This window comes from Perognathus longimembris, chromosome 4, assembly GCF_023159225.1.
Source record: "Perognathus longimembris pacificus isolate PPM17 chromosome 4, ASM2315922v1, whole genome shotgun sequence".
NCBI lineage: Eukaryota > Metazoa > Chordata > Mammalia > Rodentia > Heteromyidae > Perognathus > Perognathus longimembris.
In genome coordinates, this window is record NC_063164.1 from 85,698,574 (window position 1) to 85,704,493 (window position 5,920).

Genomic DNA, 5,920 nt, shown 5'->3' on the forward strand with positions numbered 1-5,920 from the left:
AGTATTAAAAATAGATTGCACCAGTATTTTCAACTCAGAATTATTAAAACAAGAAAAATCAAAGGCTACACTAAGGCCTAATAACAACCTAATTTTTAAGAAATCTAAAGGAAAGTATGCAAGCAATAGAAATGATAGTTCCAAACTCTATATAAAAATTTGAAAAGTAATGTTTATAATATAATGAAGACAAGTATTTTATAGTGAGCAACAGTAGAACTATTGTGTGAAAGTAGCTTTTCAGTGCATTAAAATGGTAGAAGTATTACAGTTAAGGTGGTGAGATTGTAGGTGATTTAATCTTTACTCTTGGAAATTTTTTATGTTGCTTTATAATAGTTACTTCTACAGATTTACTTGGTTAACTTTCTACACCATTAATGCTGAGTTAAAATAAAGAAATAAAAGTTTGAGATCCATAACCATTTACAATGACTAAGCCTCAAGAAAGATAAATTTGTAGGATGATGTAAAGACTGCTTTCATCAACCTCTAGGTACTGCAGAAGGAGTCAAATAAGGAGATGGAGACAGGAGAGCCCCTAGCCTGGGATAAAAGAGAAGGTTGTCTAGTTAGTAATACTTTAAGTGATGTATTGTTAGAAGAAGAGCCATGTTGATGGTACTACTGAAGCATCATTGACCCCATGTGAAATAATGTCACAGGTCTTCAAAGTGTTTATTCCCAACCAAATACAAGTGGAGATACCCCTGCTTAATGAATTCCTTCCTCCCTCCCCAGCTCTATCTCATCCTGATGTCAGAACCTGGTAGTAGCCCTTGTGCAGGGTTAGGTTTTTTACAAAGGAAAACTATTGATCTATTATTCAGTAGCAATAACTAGAAATAAATTTCATTTTCTTTTTCTTAAGTTGAGCTCCAAATTTCTCCTTTAGGAAGAGAAGGTGGTAGTAGCACATAAATTGCCCATTTTCAGCTGAAATACATTCCATTACAGTATTTAAAAAATGCATATGAGCAACATGTTCACTTAGCATGAGTGAAGTGGCTAATTTACTTGAGACCACATTTGTAGTTGAGCATCCTCAAAATATGTAGGAGTGGGGACAGAGATTGTATATGCAAACTTACAGGATTCTAACTTTTGAAAGAGAAATGTTGAGGGCTGACAGTTGAATTGAAATGTGTTTAGTATTGATGATTACAATGTTAAGTTTCATGCAGTATGCCTAGATGATGATGATGGTCATGATAATGATGATGGTATAACAACAGAAGCAGTGCCACTGTATTTCCTATGCACTGGATATTCTTCTGAGAACTTATACATATTAACTAGGTTATTCTTCTCAACTGATCTATAATTAATGGCATTTTACAGATGGAAATGTTGTCCATGCCACACTGGTGATAGTCTAAATCACATGGTCTATCTTAAGCTAAAGCTCAAGTCAAGATAGAACTGAGATCAATGATGTAATATCCTAGTGTTTATCTCATCTTCTTGTTCTTCCCATGTCTCAGATTTCTCCCCCCCTCCATCATTCTATTTGAGCATTCATTTGTTTTGTTTGTTCACTCAGCAAATGTTTGCTGAACATGGTGTACCTAGGTTTTCTGTATGGGAATAAAGATGAAAATTCTTGGCTGTAAGGGATTTGAACATAGTGTGGAGACAGACATTTAAGAATGACTTACACCCCTATGGGAGCATCTCCCCAGTGGAATATGAAGTGGACACTTGTAAAACAGTCAGATAAAGGTCAAGGTGTCCTCTCTAGATGATTTCCAAGAGTAAGTAGAAGGTTGAAGTTTACTTGTGAATTCAAAGAGAGCTTCCCAAAAGCTCGAAGGGGGTGTGGGGGGGGTGACATACCAGGCCAGAGGAAGTAGAGTATGCATTAGGAAAGTGGAAATTTTAATTAATATGCCTATTCTAAGGGTATTTGAACTCTTTCATAGAGGAGGAAATGAAACAGTAAAAGTCTAAAAGAATAGCACTGCAATGGAAATAACTATTGAAAATAAGACATAAAATTAAACACTAATACAAATTAATAGGAAGGAACTGATACATGATTTTACAATTGTAATTTAAATAGAAACATGAAAAAGTTAAATAGCCAACCAGCGTCCTCAAAAACATCTTGTGATTGATTCATCTCCGTAAATTTGAAGGAGGAAGTAGCAGTGTTTGGGGCTGTATGGCTGTTACTAGTAGGATTCGCACCCTGTGAAGATGATATGGGATGAGTTTTGACATAGTAAAGTATGGTGTCAAGGTCCCTGAATCATGCGTTACAGTGTATTTTTGTTTACCAGGAAGACAGCAGTTTTGATTTGGCTTTGGCTGGAGTTTTTGGCTGACCAAGAAGTTAGATGGAGAAGACCATGGGTTGGAGCAAATAGACCCCAGTTTGAATTCTATGCCAATCCTTTTGTGTGTGTGTTTCTACATACTCAGAATGCCTGCCTCGAAGGCTTATAGCAAAAAGATAGAATGGAAAATTGAAGCAAAGTGCTTTTCAAAGTTTATAGAGTATTATGTAAATGGTAATTTACATCTTTCTGTTATCTTCCTTGGATTTAATAATAGTTCATTTTATACAGATTTTTGTGGAACACTGCCTTCCTGCTCAGAGCAATTTGTTTGTCAAAACTGTAACATCTTCCTTGAAGCCCCAAAGGTCTCACATGTATTGCCAGATGAGCATGCTGAAGTTTTGCATGACCCAGAGCCCAGTGGTGGGGAGTTGGAGAATGCAGGCTCAGCTGTGGATTTGTAGTCACTCCATACATGTAGATGCTGGGCAGAAATCCCCAAACTTGAAGCAAAGAGATGCTCATTGAAATATATGGTTAACATGAGGAAGAGATTGGATTATAAATCTTTAGAAGTAAGCCTTCTGAGATAATATCTGATGCAAGAACCTCAAGGAAACCAGATTATTTCATCGATTGAAAAATTGGCCTCTAGGAGCTGGGGATATGGCCTAGTGGCTAGAGTGCTTGCCTCGTATGCATGAGGCCCAGCACCACATATACAGAAAATGGCCAGAAATGGTGCTGAGGCTCAAGTGGCAGAGTGCTAGCCTTGAGCAAAAAAAAAGAAGCCAGGGACAGTGCTCAGGCCCTGAGTCCAAGCCCCAAGACTGCCAAAAAAAAAAAAAAAAATTGGCCTCTACAAAAGCTCTTAAATGTTTAAATACCATCATATAAATCAAGTTAGAAATACCCCACCAAGGAATAAAGAAGTTCCTGCCATGTAAAATATTATTTAGTCTTTTCACACAGAATAAACACTTCGTGTAGAAAGGCCTTGCCTAGGAAGTGTACCGTGAACAGAAAAAAATAATGTAAACACACTGTGTTGACCTTTTGACACCCATTTACATGTCTCATACTGACAGACATGAGAGGTGGGACTATGCTAAAATTTGGTCCCACTGTTTCATTTGAAGTGGATATCATGACTCAGATTTTATATTTCCTGGAAATTAGTCCCATTTATTAGAAAATTCTCTGAAATTGAATAGCTTTCAGTCTGAAATTTAACAGAAATGCCCCCAGAATTGCAAAAGAATGTTTTGATTTTAAAATACAGTTTCTTCTGTTTAAAAAAAATCAACTATTTATGAATCACAAAAGGGCAAACAAACATCTACCACAGGGTGTTCTTCATTTTCTATAATATATATTCATTTGGAGTAACAGTGAAACCAGCCTAGGAGATTACCAGAAAGGAAACTATATGATTAGCAAAGTTAAAACCTGATTTGCATCCAAAAAATGTAGCCTATGATCATTTATGTGCAAATGTAATGGGAAAAGGCTGTAGGTAAAGTGGCTAAAGCCTAAACAAAATAAACACTTAATTTTCTTTTATAGTACCCAGTGACTATTAATAATATTATGGTACCAAGTCAGAAACATTAAGCCAAGCAGAGGAGCAATAAATGTTCCTAGTCTGTGCACCATGGTTGATATTAGCAAATAATCGCTCCAGAGTTCACATAAAATGCAGATGGAAGTACAAAGAAGATATTTGGTGAAGTCAGCAATGGCAGCAAACTGTTCACAGGTGAACTCAGTAACTAGGAGGCTGGCTCAGCAGGAGAAGGGTCTGTGGAAGATATTAAGGAATGGGCTTTGTAAATCATCACATTTTAGCATGCCTGGGACTATTGGCATATGCATGTTCTTCTACTTGCAAGTTTGCTTAATTCCAACTAGCAATGTTGAGACTTTGCAGAATTCTGTCATTTTGTCATCATTGCAACTCATTAAAACAGATAAAAATGCTATTGTTCTCATTTTACTGGAAAAAAAAATCAGAATTCTGGGTTTGACCATAAAATGCATAAGACTGGGTAAAGCCTTATATTTGTGATTCAAATTCTCATTTTTAATGACCTTTATTAAGTAATTTTTTCCCTACAAGTATTGAAGCTTGGACACAAGTCCTGAGTGCTATCCCTTAGCTTTTTGTTCAAGGCTGATGCTTTATTACTTGAGCCACAGCTCCACCTCTGGCTTTTTGGTGGTTCATTGGATGTAAAAGTATTACAGACTTTCTTGCTTCTTCAGATCTTAGCCTCTTGTGTAGCTAGAATTGCAGGAGTAAGCCACAAATACCCAGATAAAACATTTTCTGGCTTGGAACCTCAGTTATTCCAATATGAAAGTTAAAAACGCTTGTTAAAATATAAATAACCGTACACATTGCCACTTAAATGAATTGTCAGATTTGAACAAAAGCAATCTATATAGGCTGGAAATTACATAACAAGAAGAATGTAGGGAACTGGAAAACACCAAGATGATGAAGGTCTCAGACAGTCCATTGAGCTTCCACTTTGACAGCTTCATGGTGAGATGAGATAAAGCCTAGGGACCATTCAAGGTCAGATGCAAAAGGACAGTCATCTTGGAGTAGAAAGAGCTGGAATCAGGTTCACTAGAAGAAAATAACAGAGAAAGTTGCCTATGCAGGCCAACGAGAAATTAAGCAAATAATTTAGTTAAAAATTATTCAAGGCTGTCAGACATGTTTTTTTTTTTTGTAAGAATTCATCTTAACTTTTGGTCCCCAAACATATCCACAAATTATTTTTCAATAGGATATGAACCATATATTTCCAGACAACAAGCTCATAAACTCAGAATCAAAAATCACAAAAGACAAGGGAAAAAAGCATGGAGGGAGAAGAGAAAAAAATTGACAGTAAAGTCAAACTAGCAGACACATATAAAATCTTTTATGTTTTGTGTTACAATTGAAATGAGTAGCTATCCCAAACACCCATTGTCACCCATCTATAGTAAAATTGTAGGGCAGATGGCTGCCTGGCTTGACTACATTTGCTATCTCTCTTTGTATCCAAATGTGTTCGTGTGCAAAGAATAGAATGTAAGAAGTGATGTTTCACTTTCCTCTGTTGATCCTTTACACTTGGCTAGTTCCAAATAGGCACCAACTTGGCTTGAACCATACATGTTAGCAATGTCCTGGGAATGGGCCTCTGAATTGCCTTGCTAACCTAGATCCTTCACATTGAGAAGAGATGTGGTGTGGGTGTGGGTGTGGGTGTGGGTGTGGGAGAGAGAGAGAGAGAGAGAGAGAGAGAGAGAGAGAGAGAGAGAGAGAGAGAGAGAGAGAGAGAGAATCTTAGTTCATTAGCTATTAACTCGGAAGCTCTAATTTACCTTAACTAAAACACTATTAGAAAGAAATGATCAACTAGACAAACGGAAGAACACGGAGTCTCAACAAAAAGAAGCAAATAGATTGTTTAGAAAAAATATTTGAGTGAAATTGCATACCCGTACAATACAGGAAAATATAAGTGAACAGAAAAAGTTATATGATCTCAACCTTCCACAGATAGTGTTTACATTTAGAAATCTTTCCTCCAAATATTAATAGCATTGGATGTGAGGGCAATCTGGCTGCAACATCT

General features: G+C 36.6%; 1 protein-coding gene across 2 annotated transcripts in view; it reads left to right on the forward strand.

Moving 5' to 3' along the window:
- Positions 1 to 5,920, forward strand: part of Nckap5 (NCK associated protein 5) — a 786,161-nt gene that overhangs the window by 96,520 nt on the left and 683,721 nt on the right. The gene's annotated exons all lie outside the window — the stretch shown is intronic.